This window comes from Phalacrocorax carbo, chromosome 4, assembly GCF_963921805.1.
Source record: "Phalacrocorax carbo chromosome 4, bPhaCar2.1, whole genome shotgun sequence".
NCBI classification, from domain to species: Eukaryota; Metazoa; Chordata; class Aves; order Suliformes; family Phalacrocoracidae; genus Phalacrocorax; species Phalacrocorax carbo.
In genome coordinates, this window is record NC_087516.1 from 7,384,417 (window position 1) to 7,406,313 (window position 21,897).

General features: G+C 43.3%; 1 protein-coding gene across 4 annotated transcripts in view; it reads left to right on the plus strand.

Annotated features, from left to right (window-relative positions):
* FGFRL1 (fibroblast growth factor receptor like 1) overlaps positions 1-21,897 on the plus strand; it is a 179,121-nt gene that overhangs the window by 89,213 nt on the left and 68,011 nt on the right. The gene's annotated exons all lie outside the window — the stretch shown is intronic.

A 21,897-nucleotide genomic window follows, 5' to 3' on the forward strand; every position in this document is an offset into this window, starting at 1 on the left:
ACCTTGCTTACCCTATTGCCTGATCAGCACCCCCAGTGTCTGGTCTATAAAGCTCTGTTTCTCTCAGACAGTGGAAGTGAGGACAGAGTTTAGGGCTGTCTCCAGATGCCTACTGGTTGGCACTTGGCCTGGTTTTGTTCTGTTTCTTCTTCTTCGCGTTCACAGCAGGAGGGCTGCTGTAGACTCAGAGTGTGAGGCAAACACTTGGTGTGGCTTGCCGGAGGATTATCACCCAATGACAGGGTAATTCTTGGAGAATGCACTTTGCTGGAGAGCCAGTACGGGAGAGAGACCAGAATGATGTCTTATCAGGACAGAGATGATTAGATGAGGGAAACCCTTTTGCTGTATGACTCCTGTAGTATCAACAGGATAAAGCCACAAAAGCCATCTTATACTTTACATAGTTTGTGGATTTGGTTTTCCTCGTTCACCTCTCTCCTGTCCACATTTATCCATCTTTCTTTGCTACTTGAGCAAAAAGGGCGAAGTGGAAATAGTCTATAGAGTCATGTCTATACAGACTCCTTTTGGACGTGCTTTCCAGACCGGTGTGAAGAAAGGAATGCTGAGGGAGCCTGCTCCAGTCCTGCTTGTGCTTTTGCAGTATGTGGAGGTTGCCAAATTCTTTGATCTTCTGTGTAATCCAGTATCTTCTATACAGCTCAGGGCCCAAGACAGCTCTCATTATTCCAAGGCAAAGAGGCACTGAGGTATCTGTGATTCAAAGAAAGCTCTGACTATTCTTGGTAGCACAACAGAAACAAATGAAAGGGAAAAGCTTGGAGGCGTGGGGTAAAAGTTGGACTAGAATTCAGGAAAGATTGAGGCAAAAACTCCAATTCAGTTGCTCAGAGAAATTGGATTATCAAATTTAATTGTGTTAAGAACAATAGTGTTCATTATATTTGGCACCGAAAAGCCCTGGGCACAAACACTGGTTATTTGGAGCCTCATCGGGCAGCTATGAAAGGAAATGGCAAGCTCCCACTGGCCTCTGTGGGTGTGAGATTGAGCCCTATGCAAACAAATATTGATCACAAAGTGCCAAGAAAGAGGTAACTTTAAACTAAATATGTGGCAGACATATGGGTTGAGTTATCATTCATCTCCATGCATCCTTGTTCTAATGGTTGGCTAAAACCAGTACTTCTTAGACCCTCTGCACCTTCCTTCCTTGTCTCACAGTGTACCCTTGTGCATTGTTGTTGCTCAGATCATTTTTGACAAATTACTTATGTCCCTCGTCTCCAGTGGTACAATGTGTTCACGTAAAGTTTCAGACCAATAGCTTTTCACTAGAACAATTTCCCCTGAAAACAAATGTTGCCCTAGTGTCTTTCTTGCCAAGGTCTGCAAGTAAACACAAGGTATCACTGACTTATTCTTTCAAAGGATTCAAACATTTAATGCATTGGCCAGATGCTCCTCTTCGCCCTCCATTCTCTTTGGGTTGACAGCAAATCAATCCTTTGTTGATTTTTGAGAAGGAGGCAGTGTTTTAAGACCAACTGCATGTCAGTTTTGAGGATGAAGATCAAATTGATGGAGCTGTTTTATTTGTGCTCTGGAAAACACAAACTTCATTAAGCAGAGTGGCCTTTTGGACCATATGGTCTCTCTGTTCTCCCACTCCTTCAAAGGAGAAAAAGCCCTCTTATTCCATCTTTACTGCTGACACCAAATGTGCAAAACCACACAGGTGTCAGACATGCACAAGGTGGCTAAGATATTAAATCCAGGATAGCATCAAATGATTCATTAAACATTGGGACTTTAAAAAATAAAATAAATTTTGACATGAAAATATTCTGGGAATTTAAGCAGTAATATCTGGAATCTATGCAATAGCTTATTGAAAGATTTTGGAGTTATATGTTTTTAACTGAGCTCTGCCACACCGCTGGCAAGTGAGGAACTGTCATACCTGTGTCATATATGTGTACACTGCGGCAGGATGAGGTGATGGTTTACACAAGGTCCTACAGAAAACTAAGACTGAAATTCAGCTGTCTTGAACCTCTCTGCCTACACTCAGAGCTCTGTAACTCTTATTAATCTTAACTCGTATTGGTCTCTATATTCTAGTACAGTATGGAGAACCAACCAAAATCTGTGACATTGTACAAAGGAAAAAAAATGGGCAGTGGACCCACCAACACCAGTGGGTGCCGGCAGACATTGCAGAGGTGAGCTCTCTTGTCTTCATTGCAGGTTGGCCTCTGTGAGATGTGGTAATTTTGGTAAAAGCCTGTTTGAATGTCGTTTTGCGGCTTTCCTGACAGACCTTGCTTGCAACCAGCCAGCTCAGTGCACAAGCACAGCAAACCTCTGCAGGTCTGGTAGACATACCTACACGTTGCCTGGCTGGAGGACTTCTCCGTCTGTAAGTGATGAGGCAGATTACTGTGATTTTACAGATGGTAACTAAGGCAAAGAGAGACCAGGTGATTAGTCCAAGACCACATAAAATATGAGCTGTGGCTCAGAGTTGAGTCTAAACCTCTTAAATCTCACCCTAAAAGACTATTTCTCCTTCACTTGGTAAGGTATTTTCTTTCTAATTTAGCATCTTCCTGCTGCTGTGTTGGGAGTCTTCTCTTACTCAAGGTTTTTGATCTTGCTTCTCAGACAAAGGTTTTGCCAACCCAGATGGTAACAATTGGTTTCTGTCCTTCTTATTTCCCCATCTTCTCAGACAGCAGTGCCCAGATCCCAAAGATCCAAGGAATCCTGCCCTAATACACTCCTGCGTGAAATATAAGCCAGTAAAAGCAGATAACCAATATAAGTTAAAACTACAATTTCCTTTCCTAGCCAGCCTTAATAGTTTTTGTGGCTTACCACAAGATTTGGGATGCCAATTACACTGCAGACAGATTTACAAATGCTGGAAGAGGAACTTCTCTTTAATAAGTATTAAATCAGCATTGCAGTTATTAAGTACAGTGGTTCCTTATTGTGGAGAATTATCTGTAGCTCATCAGAAAAATGTGCTGTATCTTCCCAAAAAGTTATTTATACAATGATGCCCATGAAAATCTTATCTTTAAGTGTTTTTCCCAGCTGAATCAATTCAGAAGAGCTGGTTTATAACCTACAGGTGTGAAAAGTAACTTTATTTTGTTTTTAAACACTTGGTTGAAACCTGAGGTTTCTTTACTGCAGAATAAAACTTCCTTTCCCGTGTGTTCTCAAAGGAAGCCTAAGGCCAAAGAGGAAGAAACAAAATGTTGAGTAGCTGCTCATTATTTGAAAACTGTCCACCTTGTGTGCTGGATGGAGGTATTTTTCTGCAGAAAAAAAATAGCATGTGATGGTATAACTGAAGCCTGTATCAAGCTGTGGCCAGCCTGGAGAAGCTGTGAGGTTGCACATATGGAGCCATCGCATGTTCCAGCAATCAGGCCCTCCCTGGGAAATCTTAGCTCAAATGGGTGAGATTTGCCTGACTTATAAATGAGTGAAAACAAAGTCTTCTAACAAGGAGGTGCTGGACAACCTCCATTACCATCTCCTTCTGCAATAATAAACAGTATCACTTGTTCCAGAAGTCTGGTCATTCTCTGAAGGGAAAATTGTTGGTGAACAGCTGTAGGAAAGACTATTAGTAAATATTTATGCTGTAGCATAATGACCTCTTTCACTAATGCACAACAGAGAGGACTTTTTGCTTGCAGAAGTGTTATGGGCCAAATCCTGCAAGGTGTGCCAGCATTGCAACATGCGGGACTATTGCTACAGGTGCTGCCAGTAAATACTTCATCTTGCATCAGTTGCCCAACCAAGTGATGAAAGATCAAACTGCCTCTATTTTTGCATCTGCATGCGTGTTTCTTATTACCTTCTGTAGCAAAGGAAAAGGAAGCAGCAACAAGAGTAGGCTTTGGGACTGTCTCTGCACTGTAGACTTGTTGCTTCACTTGGAGTTTGCAAACTGCCAAAAGCAAACCTTGCTTGGCTGCATCTCAGCACAAAAAGGATCAACGTTTAAGTCCAAGGAACAGCTCCTCTAGTGTTTCTCTTTCTTGCCCTGTATCTCTGACTGCTGCAATTTTTTTCTCTCTTCTTTGTGTTTATTTGGAGGAAGATTTTGGTGAAGAATCCCTCATCCATCCAGTTCATATCTCCCTCTGTTGCCTGGCCCTCTGAGTGATCAAGCCACTCGGCCTGATTTGGGCTACGGAACAGGAAAACTCTGATGCAGAGAGCAGGAGGGAGAGTGCAGCTTGTTGTCCTAAACCTCTGATGGGCTGTTCAGAAATTGAGCTACATCTTGTTTTCAAACAAATCAAAATTACTATTAAATGCCTGCTGTCTGTCTGCTGCAATTGATTGCTTTGAGGATCTTCCCTGACATCGGATGATTTATCTTTAAAGTAGCTTTTTCCTCGTGAGCCAGCTGCTATTTTATGCTTTTTTACAGCTTGTCCAAAGACAGCTCTGTTTGATAACAGGCATGTGTGAAAAATTTGCATTAAAATAACCTTTTTTTTGGACAGTCAGCATAAGTATCTTGAAAAAAAATCATGGCAATGTCTGAATGGATATATATTCTAATGTGCTTTTCTCTGCTCATAGTAGTAGAAAATACTGTGTGAAAAAAAGTCAAGTACAGTAAAATATGGTTTGCATTACAGATCTCCAATGAAGTCATCAATCCATGCCTCAAAACTCATTTATAGTGCAAAAGCTGAGAAAACATTTGTAGCAGAGAGTCAGGTGCCACCAGACATCTTGGAAAAGCATGACAAATTCATTTATGTTTGGGTTTTGGCCTCTTAATAAACTCTGGGGACCAGAGAGATATGTGCTCAGCAAGAAGATGTGAATCAACATTGAGTCAGCAATGTGTGCACCGAGGGACTGCTAATGCTAAGCAAAAACTGAAATGAGTCAACACTTAAAAAAAAGAAAAAAAGGTGCAGTATTTGCATTTGAGAACAAGGTGGTGTGGCTTGTGCTGGTCGTGGTATGGAGTTAGCAATCCATCTTCAGCGCATTTTCTTCAACACGAAGTGTGAAAGGCAGCCCGTCCAGCGTGGGACCGTTAACACAATCACAGGGCATATAATCATGACTAATGAAGACTAGTCACTTGTTATATGGAAATGAAGAATTCCTTGTGACAATAAACAGTAACAAAGTTCTCGTGTTTAATTTGTTAAGGCCCCAATCCAGCAGCTGGATCTATGTTGGTGGCCTCCTGTGCATACACAGTGTGATTAACACCAGATGAGGATCTGGCCATAGTCACTGATGCTTAGTAATGGTTATGTTGCTAATTAAAGCTCAGATTGTTTTTGGCCTTTGGGAGCTGAGCAGAAAAGGGGAGCCTTAGTTTACTACTCAAGGCCTAGCAAATGCAATCATTGCACAAGGACTTCTTGACAGCGTGTGGCGTGGTGTCACTGGGTCACAGCAACGCCTCTGTGGAGATACAGGTAGGGCGGTAGGGCTTTTTTTCATAACAAGACCTGGCTAAGTGATGTTGTCAAGTGAGGGGACCCTGTGTATCAGCCTGTGGTAAGAAACTGTCAATCTGCACGAGCTGATCCCATTGACTACAGGAGTCAATGAAATGCTCAGTACATAAAATGTGAATATTTTCATATTTAGGTGCAAACTCATAGCTGAGAACTGTTCAGTTGGAAATGAAGCTCCTTTTCCACTGGAGATGACTCATCATTGACTAATGATGCCCTCACTCAACTAAGGGCTCTTCCTTCTGAGTGTTTATTAGTGTAGGCATAAAGACACACACCCAGACCAAACAGGGACAGCAGAAGCATCCATGTTAAAAGGAATCTAGAAGTAATCAGTTATTCCTATCCCCTGAATTTCAGTGGTGCTTCATTTCCTCCTCATTTGGAGAATGCTGCTCAGAGTCCGAAAACTCCCTGTCCACATATGCAGCATGTTTAGTCTTGGAAAATGACCACTCTCCTGGGAGAGGAAAGGAAGAGGGAGAAATATTCCAAAATGCACAGATTGCTGCAGAAAAATGTTTTCACTAGCTTTAGTCATTTCGATGAGTGCTACACTAGATTGATGTCACAACAGCCCATAATAATTTGTTCTTGAAAAGCTCTTTCTCCATAAAGAGGTGATGATGTGAGTGCCCGTTTTAGCTGTAACTATCCTAAAAATGACTGATCAGAAATGTAGCACCAAGTGATTTGACTGATGGTTCTCGGTGAACGGGTGTAAAAAGCTGGAAAACATCACAACCGGGCAGCAGTCTTGTTTCTTCCAAGTCCAGATCTATAATGTAACTCAGTGCTAATGCTGTATAATGTCCACAGTTTTTACAAGATCTTTGTTAGGTTTTATTAGTTTCATTTGATTTTATAACAAACTTTACAGTATGCTTATCAATACATCATGTTCTGGCTAACAAAAGCCTTACTGTTTCGGGTAGATTTCTTTTTTCCCTTCATGAAGCTGTAACATAGAAGCCAAGTTAAGAAGGTGACAACACCTGTTCACAATTTAAAGGAAATGAAAAGATTTTTTTCCATGGATGTAAGCATGAAATTCATACATATATGTATGGATATATAATTTCCCCCTATACTCCATCCTGTGGTAGACTGTGGCAAACCAGAGCTGCAGCCAGTGTAAATTCGAGGCATGCAGGACATATGGATGCATTTAGCCCACAATCCTTTGCAGATGCTTTGGAGTGTGTAGCTGCTGCTACACCCATGCAAATAGCGAACTGCAGCTCTGTTTGCTGCACGAAAATTGTTTGGGAATGAAAGCAATACACAATGCCTGGCAGGCTGACGTTAAAAGTGTGTTTGATCTGAGCAATTTATAGCTTCCTTCTGTTAAATGATATTAACAGAATTAGCCTCTGATCCCAATGTGGCGTACATGTTGGATTTTTCTCGTCAGTACGTCTGAGGCTAAAAACATCTTTTGCCTCTGACTTTAGCCAGAATTGTCTTTGTTACAATCCTCCGTATAGTTAATGGGCAGAATTTCAGCCTGTGTTGACAGAGCAATGCTGATGTGCACAGCTGTTCATTTGTCCACATCTATAATGCTTAGAAATAGGTGCAATTGTGAGTAAAGCCAAGGCAGTCCCTGGTCCAAGCAGGTGATACGTATGTGTGTGGAAAGCAGGCATGCAGATGGTGGTCTAGATTACCAGTCAAGGTCTGCTGTGGCTGCAGAATAGTAGTTAAGAGTCTTTAAATTAGTAGTGCCCCAAGTAATGAGCAGCTATCATGCTAATTGCAGACTTGGTCATCAGCAGTTTTGAGATACCTACCATCTTGCCAACCATCCAAGATGACCGGCTTCCCCAGTTAGCAGGAGGTTTCTGTTAACTTTCCTACAACTACTACTGCCCTCCGCTTTTCCTGACAGTGTCCTTGGCACCTGTGCTCCATCCCTCTTCTTGCCAAAGACTGGGAGTGAAGGATTTACCATGGACTCATGGCACTCAGAGCTGGGTTGAGCTTCGTGGGCATAGTGTCTCCAGGAGGTCTCTGCCAGAGACCTCTGTGCCGCATTCACTAGTGCCATCACACAGCTCTGCTGCCCTCAGTTTGCCCAGTAAATACCACTGATAGGTTTTTTTAAGCCAAATTTTAGTCCCTTTGATATCAGTTAACTCAGAAATGCACAAAAGACACTTGTAAATTAAGGCACAGTGTATAATATTTATTACAGCAAGAACAGCACCAGGTTGGGCTAGTTTATAAGGTATAGTTTGAATGTTGATTTTGGAGACTACCTCTTTATGTGTAAATGCACATACACACCATCGATTGGTCATGTGCAGCTTCTTGACCCATACATGTAGGTATGTTGCACAGCTGTTGAGGTGTATTTTTACATTTCTGTAGGGTCTTGTTCTCTACATTTCCTGTCTTGTCTTTGGCATCCACATTAAGAAAAAGATGAAGAAAAGGAAAAAGAAAACCAAGAAAACTGCTGGCAAATAGTGTATAAACCTATTTCTAATGCAATTTATTTTTGTTTGATGAGAGAAACAACATAGTCTGTGTTGTGCTTGATGAATAATATCACTGTGCTAGAGCACTTTGATTCTTCTTGCTTTATAATAACGTGGGTTTCATAGTCAGAAGACCCAAGTGTGTGCATTATACACTTTTGGCAATAAATTTGGAAAAGAAGAGGAAAAAAAAGCACTAATCCCAGGAGTTCTGAAACCTACACTCCTTCTTAAACGTACCCTGTTAAAGACATTAAGTCCCTTGCAAACATCCATCTATCAGCAGTTGAGAGTTTGTAAAAGGCGTACTTTGTTCTGAACTCCCTGCCCTACTGATTATGCACAGTTCTTTTATTTTGTGAATAGGATGACGACCCCTTAGCCTGGTAATGATGACAGATTTATGTATTTTAACACCCAGATGCTGCTGTATTTGTTAAGGGCTGCCAGACTCCAGCAGTGCTGCAACCGTAGTTTATTTTCATTGTCAGTTTGTGCTGCTTTTTAAGGTGTTCTGCAGCCACTGGAAGCAGTGCCGCTGCTGCTCTCAGAGGTTGAGATGTCAGGATGTTAAGAGCATAAGCCACCATCCTTGGACTGTTTCCAGTCATAAAACGTCAGTTTTACTCTGGTCATGCTGACGGGGTGGAACCTGCTCCACGCACTGAAGCCAAGGAAAAGAGGGGAGAAATACAACCCCTCCAAGCAGTAAAAGGAATCAGATAACACAGAATTTATCCCTTCACTTTCTACTCCCATGATGTATTTTGCAGGTCTCAAGTTAATGTTTTAAAGACAACCTTCTTTTAATGTGCAGTAAAAGCGAAGAACATAAACATACCTTGCAAGCTTAGCTGTTAAAGTGCTGTATGGGTCAACACATCTGTCCTCTACACAATGCATCTGTCTGTGATTTCTTCTGGGTTGTTTTAAATTACTGCAAGTGGCAGAACAACAGGGAGACAAACAGTAAGAACAATGCTGTTGTTTAATAACAAGCTAAATTATTAACAGCCTGTACAGAAAATATTTCATGTAAATTAAAGGGAAGCAAATAATTTTCCATTGCAGTGATCCAGTGCAAAAAAGGCAGTCTTTTCTTTTGTCTTTCTATAGATATGTGTGTTCCTGTGTGTGTCTATCATTTTCTTACAGACACGCTACAAAGGCTATAGGGCAAAAAATGCCGAATGTGGATTGTTTCCTGATCTCTTCATGCCAACCAAGCCACTAAATCTGAGTTTATCACATAGTCCAAATGATGCATAGGACTTTTATTACCTTTTTTTTTTTTAATTTCCAGTTCATTGTTTCCCTGAAAAATGTTCTCAAGCCAGTTGAACTATGGAGTTGAGTCAGTTTTCTGCTTGATTGTCAACAAAGGGCTTTGAAATTTTTGGGGTTGAATCCTCCATCGCAAAACTATTTTGATTTGGAAAAAGCGTCACCGCCAAATTCTTCACTGAGTTTTCTTTTTTCCAATATTAGATGTTTCTCTTCTTAAAGAGAAACCATATGAGTTGGCATGTTGGTTTTGCATTGGTTTTTTTCAAGCGAGAATAAGTTATGATGACCTTTCCACTGAAGTAAACAAGGAGCTTCATCTCACCTTTGTTGAATGTGCAGGTGGCAGGAGAGAGAAGAGCTAGTGACAGCCCTCGTTCGCTGGCAGGGAATTTGGGAAGGGAGCTGGATCCACTTCAGATGTAGGCTGGGATTCCCAGACCTGCCTGCTGCTCTCTCCAGAGCAATCCAAGGAATCTCATGGAGGAGAGGGGTGGCGTCTCCCCAATCCCTGGCACAGCCCTATGTTTGTGCTCTGTTTGGGGTGTCTCTTGACAACTGCAAGCCCACTGCAGTTTCTCCTGGTAGCCCTCATGTGTGCTTTGGCAGGAGAAACTCCAAGCCAGGAGAAAGTTGTGGGAATTTGACATCAAGAGGGTTGTTTCAGCTGAGGTCTCTTGTGAGCTGCTTTGGTTTGAGTGTGGTTTTGTTAATCCATTTCCTTCAAGGAGGCTTGGAAGATGCAGCAGCCTTCACTTGTGGGAAGTGAGTAATACTGAGTGTGAATTTTGAGAAGCTGGTTGGTGCCTTTGGCTTGAAATGCTAGTAAGGTGCTAGGCATGCTCCTCCCGTCCTGACAGGAGTGCTCCTGAGATATGAGCTGTCTTGTGCTCACATTGGTGTATTGATTGGCTTCATCTAGGGGAATCTATTAGCACCTTTCCTCTGGGATGGATTTCAGAGCCTGTGGGGAGGTGTCCAAGAAGCTGTAATCACGGCCATTGTTAAAACATGTCTATATGACCTTCAAAAAGAAGAGATTGTTCTCTGGGTGCTCTGTCCTTGGGTAATTACCGAGAATCTTGTGGTGGCCGCTTGAAACCTTGCCATGGTAAACAGAAAAAAGGGCAACACATTTCAGGGGTAGATTGGCATAATTGCATCAGAAATTAATTTGGCCACCCAACATCCTCAGTACCATCAGCGCTCCTGTGTGTCTCCCGTGCCTTTGCCAGAAATTATTTGGATGCATTTTTTTTCTAGGCAAAACCTGGGTCATGGACATACTCAACTATACATTAAACTGTTAAACCTTAAATACAGAAGTTACGCCTTGTATGTGGTTATTGCTATTTCTTTGTTCGACCCATGTTAGCTTTTCTTACAAATTTTTTGGCTGTTCTTGTGTTCAGAGCTCCACACTTAACAGGAGGATGGACTGCAGGCTGGACTGCTCACAAGTGACATTTTTGCCACCCTTCAGCATCTGCAGCGAGGGAGGGAATATTGCAGGTCCTGTGACAGCATCTCTGCTCCTCCAAGCCCATGTTGGCATGCCCTGAAGGGGAAACTCTTAAAAGTTTCACCAGATCTTTCCCACCTGGTATTTGGAGAAAGCACACTTCTGTGTTTGAGGCCAAATCTATTAGTTTTTGTTCATGTGCTACGGACCACAGAAATTGTTTCAGGCATGGGGAACAAAAGCCAATGAGTTGCCCAAATGTATTTCCTGTTATTTCTGCTGCAGCCTGTTTTTCTAGTATTTTATGGCTTCTCTTATTGACAGCTACCTCCTTGGAGACCTTGGAGCTTTTTTGACACTTGGCACAGGGAGCCTGTTTGCTGTGGGGAAATAACCAGTTTGCTTATTCCCTTATGGAGTTCTGACCTGCCTTTTTGTATTTCAGATGTGGCATGATACCTAGTGCCACCCCAGCTCTGCAGGATGCACAGTGATGAGGATTTAACTTACTGGGAGGGCATTGCTTTTGTGCTTTTCTTAGATATGGTCCCATGGACTTGGAAGGTACTTTCAAGCCTGCTCACCTCATCCTGCCTATTTGGGGGGATTTACTATTGTAACGCAGTGAGATTTTTTTTTTCCAGCCTCAAATGCTAAACTACTGCTAAACTGAGATGATACAGCCAGTTCTTTGCTGACACTTTGGTCTCTGCTCAAAGTGTAAAGTAATGGGTGGATTTTTAACCACTGCTTTTCTCAAACCTCTCTTCAAATATGGCATGACTCAGGCCATGAGTGAAATGCTTTTCATGTTCTCAGTGAGGGAAGAAGTGGACCCCATTTAGAGGTCTGTGATTTTAAAGGAGGGTGGTAAACTGAACTTACAGCACTTTATCTCTGGAGCAGTCAAAGATGGAAGATAAAGGGGAGTTTTTCAAAAGCAGTCAGCCGAGGCTGAGTTAAACCCTTTTGAAGAATTCCCATGAACTTCCATGGGATGAGCATTGCCAATGCTGAAAGCTTCTGAAACCCTACCTAACCAGCCAGGGACGCCTTTTGAAAAATGTGTGTACTAAGCACACATTCCTGGGAAAAATGTAAGTAGGGTTCACATGTGTTGAATGCTGAGGTGCTTTCTTAGAAGCAGGTGTTTTGAAAGGAATTTGAGAAAACGGGTTTCTAAAGCAATTTTAATGAGCTATAGTGTCTGCCCTAGTCAGTAGGGACACAGTACTTAAGCTGAAGCTATTTTTTAACAGTTTTCTCTCCTGTAAGCAAGGCCTGACCAGTAAGTTGGCTGTCACAATAAGCAATCCCTCTAACACCAGTCCGACACATTCAGCTGTTATGTGAAGTCACGCTGAGCACAAAACAATTGCAAGGTTTCCTAGCATCTAACTCAGAGCTTGTACGATGCTGTGGGATTCAGAATATGGAAGACATTTCTGTACCACCTCTGGATATGAGCTATAACTGCTGTAACAGTTAAACACAAATTAATAAGAGCATGGAAGCTGGGGCCTGAGACAGTCCCAAGGTTGCAGTAATCAATTTTTTTTTCCCTCTTTAAGAAAACCCCGGGCTCAAATATCAGGAACACTGCTGCTGGTTGTAGTCCATGCATGCAGTTGTTGTTGGCCATGGTGGGAAATCGGTGGGGTTACTCAGAAGGAATGTAAGTGAGTGAGGAGCAGAGTGCTCTGCCCATATTGCAGGGAGGCATCCTAATACCTGCCCTTGTTAGCTTAAGGACTGCTAAAATTCATTGCACTCATCTGAGGGGAGTGGCTTGTCTTGCAGTTTTGCAGGGAGGAAATTAAGGAGAGAAGGAGCAAAAGGAGAAAAACATCAGGGGGGGATTTTTAAAAAATCTTTCCTTCCTTTTGCATTGCAGACACATTAAGTACTTAATATTTTAAGAGCATCTTCTTACTTAGAAAATCTGGCAAAGATGGGATTCAGTATGACTCTGCCAGATTGATTTACAAATCGGCCTTATGAACTCCTGCTGCTTAAACATACCAGAATGCGACAATTAAAGCCAACATCTGGAATTCATTGGTGGAGCAGATCCTAGATAAACATTAAATGAATGTCCATTTCCTTAGCATTGGATTTCCTCTGGCTACCACAGCTTAAGTAATGTCATCCTATCAGATAGAGTTGATGATGATAGCAGAGCAAATGTCAAAGTCATGAGCCAGATCTATTTGTTCCATCTTTTAGCACTGAAACTAGGACTAAAGCTGGGCTGAAGAGACACCCGCTGTTTTTATCACTAGCCTGTGGGTATGGGATCCTCATGTAACTAACCTGGGCTATGCTGGTCATGTGGCTCGTGGGGGAAGCAAAAAGCACCTTTTGGCTTTCACCTGTGCTCATATTGCCCTATAGTCTCTGAACTCCTTGGTCATTGGAGGAGCAAAATTGTGGTGGTCACTGACTGGTTTTATTTGGACAACAATTGCATCCGCCCTCTGAAGCTGCTCAGTCCTGGGTCACTGAAATGAAGGTGAGGAGAGGTGTTTCCATGTGGGCAGGCACTCTGGACCCAAACAACCTGAGGAGAAAAATGTCCCTGTAACTTAACTGCTTTTAGAGGTGTAGCCTTCCACTAAAGAACATGAACACACATTTGCTCAGGTCTGCGCTCTGGCTATCAGTCTTGCCTCTGATCACAAAGAAACTGGATGAGGTTTGGGGTCTTTAGGAACTTTCTGAGAATCCAGGGCATATATTGAAGTGTCTGATTTCACCTGTCTGAGGCATGAGGTTTTGCCCACAAGCAAACAGACATGGGTTTTGCAGAAAATTTGCAGAAAATGTTGAAGCAGCCACTTTCTGCTTTGTAGCACACAGGAGCTATATCGAAAGAAGTAAACCCATTGCTGGTGCAGGGGTCTTCCTTCTAACCTTGAGGTGCTCTCCAAAGTCTCTATTAGTGCCTCTCTGGGTCTCCAGGTCACCGCTGCTGGAGTCCCCTACTGCAGCTCCTGGCTTCTGCTTGAACCATGGTGTCTCTCTCCCTTGGGACCCCAGTATTCAGCTTCTTCCCAGTTTCACCAATCTGACAGTCAAAAAGTCCTCCTTCCTACCTCTTGCCTAGTCATCCAGCTTTGTAAAAGCATTAGCTCAGCACCTTGGTTTCTTTGGGGAAAATTGCACGAGTCTTTTCCTTTTCTTCCCTCCCCTGCTTTCGCAGTCTGCTTCCCCCTTGTTTTTTGTGGAGAAGCTGAATCCACATGGATCTTCTCGGCCTGGGACATAGCTTCTGGGAGGCACACAGGTGGCTTTCAGGAGGTGTTTGGGTTTCCAGTCTCTCATCCCTGGTTCATCAAGGAGCAACACAGCCATGAGGGCTGTACTTGACATACCTCAGACCACACAGTGACACAGTAATATCTTAAAGGGCCAGTGTATTTCAGAAATGGAGCACAAATAGGTTCCCTGAATCATCCTACCAAATCAGCGGGACTTTCTGCACAGAGCAGGCGCCTTCTATCCTCTGAACGCCCCCAGCCCGGCTTAGCTGGAGGGAGCCAGTGACCCCATGCACAGCGCAGAGTGGGCTCAGCACAGCGATGCAGAGTTGCTGCGAGCGAGACCCATATGGCCCTTGTGCTTTGCATTCTGATTAAGTATAGAGTTCCCTGCTAGGGTAGGCTCAAAGAAGCAGGAGTAGTTTCCTTGCTGGTTGGCCCTTTTTCCCTTGTGGCTCTATGAGCGTTAATCTGCAAGTTGAAACCGTAACATGAGAGCTCCACGAAGAGGAAAGATTCAGGTAAGTTTACAGTTATGTTATTTTGCTTTGCTGGTGACTTCTGTATCTGGTGGGTTTTCTAAAGCAGCCAATAAATTTTTTGCTCTCTGTTATGGTGCCGACAGTAGCCTGAAGTCCGTTTCCTCCTATGGAAGATAGACCTTTGAGGTCTATAAAATTTATACAGTATACGTTCTGATTTTTATTAGCCTAGTAAAAGAGATCATATTTTGTGTGCTTCTGTATCTGTGGACATAATAACTGGAGAATTATTCTGCAGGGCAACGGGGCTGAATGCTGTGGTTGAAAATACTGATTTGTCTGAGCTGTGAAAGCAGTAGACCGAGCAGATAATGAAAGTCCTTGAAACACTTCAGACATGTACAGCCATTTTAGAATATCCCGCAAGGGGGCTGTGGGTTATGTTGTCATTTAGCTTTTCGTTGTTGCTAATTAGTTCCACCTAAATACTGATTTCCCCAGCCCATTCCTCATCTCTCAATTGTAACACCCCAAAGAGTGATTTTTGTTTGCTCTCCTGGAGTTTGAAAACAGTTTTATGGCAACTGGTCTGTGTGTAGATGTGCAGTGAATCTAAATACCTTAAAAAATACAATGATTTTTAATAAACGTGCGCCTCCAGGCCCACTTACGAGTGGGAAGAGTAGGGCACAGCAGAAAGCAAGTCCGAGACTTTATAGTCTAAACAGATAAGGTTGATCGTTATCTGTTTAGGACTGGTGGAGTAACAGAGGAACAAAAAGGTAAAGGCAGTTTCTAAACCTTGTGCACATCATCAGTGGCATAAGTGGTGTCTTTATGCCCCCTATTAGTTTCTGCATTGTTTTTCTTATCTGGGCAGCTAAAAAAAGAAACAAAGTAATGGCCAGTAAAGCACACTTTGTTTAATAGCCTCTGTTTCTATTCAAATAGAAATTTGTACCAAGGCTGGGTAAATAGTTCTGTTTGGGGCAGAGCAGAGTTGGAATGAAGTTACCATCTAGGTACATGTAACTTCTCCCTGCGAGATCAACCATGACTTTTACCTTGACAGTAAAGAAAACGGATTTCATCCAATAAAGGAGAAAAAAAATGGTAGAAATGCACAGTGAAAAAGGAATACGAGTTTTTTCTGTTGCTTGGCTTAGGCTGGAAAGGGTTGTCAAGCCCTGGAACGGGCTGCCCAGGGAAGCCGTTGAGTCACCATTGCCAGAGGTATTTAAAAGACTTGTAGATGTGGTGCTTAGGGACACGGTTTAGTGGTCGACTTAGCAGTGCTGGGTTAACAGTTGGACTTGATGATCTTAAAGGTTTTTTCCAACTTAAATGATTCTATGATTCTATGAATATTATTAAGTGTATACATTTTGCCAAAATCATTTTTTTGTTAGCGACAAAGCCTCCAGAATGACCTTATGTCAATACTCCAACAGATGTGGGAGTGGAAGCCATTGGTACAGTGTCATTTGGGAGCAATTTTAGGAGGGACAGTCCCTGCTGGGGCTTTCTGCTCTTTGCTCCAGGATAACGATGGTTGGTGCACAGCCTAGATGCAACCTAGGGTTTGCCTCCATTGATTTGTGCCTCTTGCAGCCGAAGGGCAGCTGAGCACAGAGGTGAGGAGGCTTTGGGGCTGTGTTGCCCCTGCATGGTCCCGGAGGTGCTGTCGGAGGGAGATGTCACATTCTACTGGCCTCCTCTTTCCTTGCAAAAATTCCCCTAAATAGCTGGGCCTTTGTCACAAGCATTTGTGAGTCCCCTTACCGCCATGTGAAAAAAATGACCAAGCTCTTTGGCCGTTTGTTCAGTAAAGGGCAGTGGAAGGTAAATCTGAGGTGACACTGTTGCCTTCTGCATCATTTTTCTGACCTAAAAATAACATTGCGGCCCCTGCGGTTGCCATTAGGGTTATTTAGTGCTTCAGCTTTTTTTTTTCCCCTTCCCTTTCCAGAACACTAGCGCTGCTGAGCAGAAGAACTGCCCCATTGTATGAGCCCAAAGGAAACACTGCATAGAAAATGCGAGGAATTTTTAGGCCATGATATGTTTGGACTAGGAAGCAGGGGACTTGGAGGAATGCAGAATACAGTTCCAAAAATATTCCTTGCAATAGCGCTCTTGGTCAGTAACAGTTATTTTTGTTGGCCTGGCAGCCCCCTCGAGCAGAGGTGATGTCATTCCCCGGCATGGTGGAGGTGGAAATACAGAGAGTGCTCTGTGGTTTTGCAGGGCTGAGAGCGGACAGCTGAACTGAATGCCTTCTCCTGTCTCAAATGCTCTTTCTGTTGTAAAAAAAAATTAAAAATAACATATTGTGGGGGATGGTGAGAAGGGCTTTAAAATAATTAACAGCACTGTAGAAACATTTTCTATGGTTGCAGACTCTTCCTCTCATGTGAGTCCCCTTCCTGTTAGCTCTTCTGCTCTTCTTACAGCGATGTGCATGCTTGGGGGTGATTTTTGGGTTGTGTTTATAATGTTATATTTCTTCAGTTATTGAAACTGGTCAAATCATAACATGGAGCGCTCTTGGTGTCCTGAGCACCTCTGGCTGAGACGTGGGCACGTGAATGTCTTCACAGTGGTTAAAATGGGCTGGTATACCCTAGAACACCTCTGAAGAAGAGAGCCAGCACTTCTTCTGTAATAAACAGGATGGAGCGGTAAAATATTGGGACCTTTTTCCATGCTCCCAGTGTTCACTGTGATCTTGATGATGCTGAATTAGCTTTTAAGTGCACATGAGAGAGAGACCAAGAAAGAGAGGAACTGTGATTTTTTAAAAGAAGTTTATCTGATAAGATAGTAAAGGCTGTGTGCATCCATGTGTGTTATGAACCCAGCAAGACAGTAACTTCTCAGTCTTCGCTACCCTTAATTACATTCAGCATGTGTAGCTAAGCCAAATTGCTGCTTTACCCCAGAAACAGGATGCCACAGCATACTAGCCATGAGACGAGGATTTAAGAAACCTGGATTATAATCCTGGTACTAACATTTATCTACTGGGTGCTGCTGGGTATTGCTTCCTACCTGGGTCTTACATATGCCACTTGTGTACTCCCAGAGGGACAGTGTTCATCCTTTGGGGCTCTGATTTTTGCTGTGGCATCTGGATTTAATTGCATGGCAAGCAGTAGCCATACTGATGATGTTTGTGCCTTCACCAGCACTTGTGGAAGCTGAGTCTTGTACCTTGACATGAAGGGTAACAGACTTGAGCTATTTTGGATCATGGGAATGGTCCGAAACTCTGCTGTTCAGATCTTTGTTGCATGGTGTTTCACGGGAGAAGGAAAAATATGTAAAGAATACAGCGCTGCCTTTCCCAGCATTCCTCAGCCAGGTATCTTGGGGCTGCAGAGGAAAGAAAACTGTATGAAAACAACCTAAAAGCATATGAATGCAAAGGTTTCCTAACCTTGAAACTTAACTTCTGGGTTGATAAAATCCATGCAACGCTGACAGTTATACAGTGGCAGGAAATTGTTAAAGGTGTCAGGCTTTCCATTTTAATTCTGGGAACACTCTGGCAGTAGATTTCCTTGAAAATGCTGTTGAAAAGGTCCCACTTTCTAAACTGGAAAGATTTACAATTTACCTTTTCTGTTAACCTCTTGTTCCTCAAAAGGTTAAGTAAGGGAAATTCCTCTTTTTAACACTGGTAGCTATTTGACAGGGTTTCCTTAGTTCTGGGCAACATTGGATTTCTCAGCAAATGCACCAATGTAATGGTAAAAGAAACACTTGCAAGTTATCTGCAGAGGTCTTAGAAAACTGTGTATGTTGCACAACTCATATAACCCATTTAATTTTCACTATTGCTTAGTGTAGCCTACTAAAACCTACCACTTGCACAAGTGTCTTACCTCTTCAAGGTGTTATACAATTTTGAGTGAATTGATCCTCAAATCACCCAGGAGGGAATCAAGTAAGCATATTTTTGATGGCAAGATGAGCTTGGGATATCAGCACAGGTAATTTATGCAGGAAAAATCTACTTCATTTGAGGGCAAGTAGGTGCATTTGGAATTGCTGTTGAAATCTGAATTCCTTTAGGATAACCATAAAGCAGGGTGAGATCTGGTAGATTTGGAGTAGGCACGTTCAGTCTCACCTGTGATCAGTACCTCTTTCCTCAAGCTTTGCTGGAGAAAAGATGTGGCTTTGCTAATGTGAGGTAGAGGCAATGGAAGCTGCTACTTAGGGTGCAGGATGGATGCTGAGTGTCGGACTCGTAGTGCAGGAGAAGGAAAGGATGCTCCAATGTGCTTTGGAGGTGTTACGGCAGCTGTTGGGGGATGAAGGCTGGGGTAGTGCTGGGATACATAAGAGTGCTGGGACAAGGAGGTGGGAGGTCATTCGGCTTAAAACTAGAGACTCTATGGGGCAAACTGCAAAGACCATGTCTCTGGAAATAAAAAGTGTGTGGAGCTCTTGGAGGGTTTGGAAAGGGATCAGGCGATCTCAGTTCTCTCAGGGCTAATCCACCTCGCCAGGTTTCTGTCCATAACAGCTAACTAACCAGCTGCTTCTTCTCTGCCTGGATCTTAATATGGTTGGGGCAGGTTTAAAAAATTAGTTGCGTCTGGGATTTCATCAGGACTTCTTGGTGTAATGGATTGTCTGCTGACTGTGGAGTGGGCATGGAAGGCTACGGGCAGACTCTGGGCTGGGGAATATGTCAGTATTAATAGGCCAGCCAGTCCCTTGATTAGCTCTACACTGGCAGCTGCCTAGTAGGCAGCTTCCAGTATAAATAATCTTATAACTCTGGGTTTGATATGCTCTTTCTCAACACCATGACCTTAATAGGTTTCCAGTAAAAGCTGTAAAAATTGTCCCCGCACCCGCTCTGCTTTGTGACTTGAAAACATCTGTGCAACAGTGCATGGCTTACTGTCCTGGGCAGGACTGAACGAAGCCCATTGCCTAACTGGAGAAGAAAGGTCTTTGATGTGCCCCAGATTAAAAACATCTAATGGTCTCTCTAATTAGTGACTGAAATAGATTTGTAGTTCTGAAGCAAATTGTATCAGAAACATTAATGGTCATGGCTAATTGTTTTTGTTTCTGTTCTTCAGGTAGTCACACAAACTGCAATTAGGTGACTAGGTGTATTGGCCTGTTGGGACACATACTGAAGGAGACAAACAGGCCAAAGAAAGCTCCAGCACATTGTACTGCTCCGGGAAAAACAGATAAAGAGGGTTTGTAGAGGGTGATGGTCAAAAGGTCCCAAGTGCTTTGCTTTAAGAAACTCAGTGGGGCAGGTTATGGACACCTTATGCTGAAACCTAAAGCATTTTGTGGTACCCATTAGTTAGTTCCCAAATGCCATCAATGTTGAAGCAAGGTTGTACAGAGGCAGTTTGATACAGCTGGCTAGAACAAAAAGGGAGCATAAGTGACCTTTGGACTGAAGGGGTCCTGTCCCTGGTGACAAAGACGGTGAAATGGGGACTGTCAACAATTTCCTGGAGGGGAAGTCTAATTTGTCTCCTAGAGCCTTGCTATGCTATTGATACAGGTTATTGAAACAGGGTGTTCCCGTAGTCACTTCCTCATGTTGGTATTGTAACACTCTTCCCAAGTGAAGTTCCTGCTTTAACTTCAGTCATTAGCAGAGTCCCCGTTTTGAGCCAGCTGTTTCCCCATAAGGCATGGTTTGCACTGCAGTGCAGGTCATTTGCTGCCAGGACCCTCTAAAGAAGATTTCTCTATCTGGATTGCACCCTGTAGCAAAACCGGCAGTGAACACTGGATTCATTTTCTGTGTTATTGTTAGAGTGAGCTCTTTATAACCATTCAATTTTCTTTTAAATAAATCCCATTTGGAAAAACAAATCCTGCCCATAAAAGCAGCTCTCTGTGCTGGGTTAGTTTTCAGCATACCGTACACAGCTGTATATTTGGGTTTATGTCTCCAGGCTAAGCTCTCATTCCTGTGTGCAACCAGTGTATTCATGCCAGAGCAATGGCAGAGCTGTTTCTTGTGAGTCTTAGGGTTTCATTGGGTCTAATGGCATTAGGGAAGATGGAAAAGCATAGGGTTGGAAGGTGAATAAGCAGGGCACTTTATCTCAGGGAATTCTGCATGAAAGATTAGAAAGGGCCCAAGTTCATGCCCATAGTCTAAGGTGGTAGAGATCCCTGTGTCAGCCTTCCCCAGCCTCCTGGGCATCACATGCATCCTGCCAGTCTGGCTCCCAGATTTGGGCCCGTTTGTCCTTACCCTGCCTTTTTCCTCCATGGTGTCCCAAGTCCTTTGTGCACCACGTCACCCCTGACCACATGCAAAGGTAGGAGGGACATCTAACCAGAGTGGCCTCCATCCAGAGCAGAAGTGGGACTTTTCTGTGCCCACAGAGGATTCTGAGAGGGCTGAGACTGATTAGGAATAGATGCAGTTTTGTGGGACCCAGGACTGGATTAGAAACTTCCTGACAGCATCATCTATTTTTTTGACTCCAAATGAAAGTGTATGACCAGAGTATACCATGGAGGACAGTTCTACAACATGGCAACAGAGATCACAGATCCCTTGCCTTGGGGACCTTAGCTGTATTCAACAAGTTGCAAACACTATGGGAGAAAACATAAGAGGACAATCATTTCTGCCAAATTAAGAAAAAATGTTTGCCATTTGAATTCACTCGTAGCAAAACCCTGTTCGGGGAAGCTCCCAAATGGTGGCTTAGACCACCTTGTGTTCATTAAAAATAATTTACCTATACTTCACTGGATGCTCATCCACATAGCAGGTAGCCTAGGTCTACATAGAAAGGCATTGGAAAGGTAGGGGCTCGTTCCTCCCCTTGCATAGCATGCCGGGAAGAAAATGGATCTCCCTGTCCAACTCACTCCAGGGCTTCACACTATTTTCTCCATGTTTAATAGCTCGACATCAAGGATGCTCTCACCAGGCTCTGAGCTCTAGTGTGGGTGGCAGCAGAGCAATCCCGCTCAGGATGCCCTATGGGTCTCCTAATTGCCAGTCAGTGCTCTTCCAACCTGACCGCCTCAGTCCACCAGCCCTCCCTGCACACACCCGCGTGCTGGGGGGGACGAAGTGAGGTTGTGCGGGTGGCGTCTGCCTCTGAGTCGCCGAGAGCCCTGTGACACAAGTCCATTGCCCTTAAATTCCACTTCAGGTAGCATGGTAGAGAACCTAGGTATTGCAGTGTGCTGCATTTCTCCAGTTTCCCAAGCCTTCAAGCCTTCCACTTCATGTCTTCGTGCTCTCTGAAAATGTGTAGCTTATGGTGTAAGCTTCACTGCTTCATGCGGGCTGTCTCTTTAAATTCATCTTTTTTCCTTCTTTTTTCCCCCTGCAAGAGGGAGATGAGAAGAAGCAATTGTCCCACAGTGGTTGCCAATTCTTTGCTGGCTGACACTTAGATATAAGAAAAAGTCAGCAAA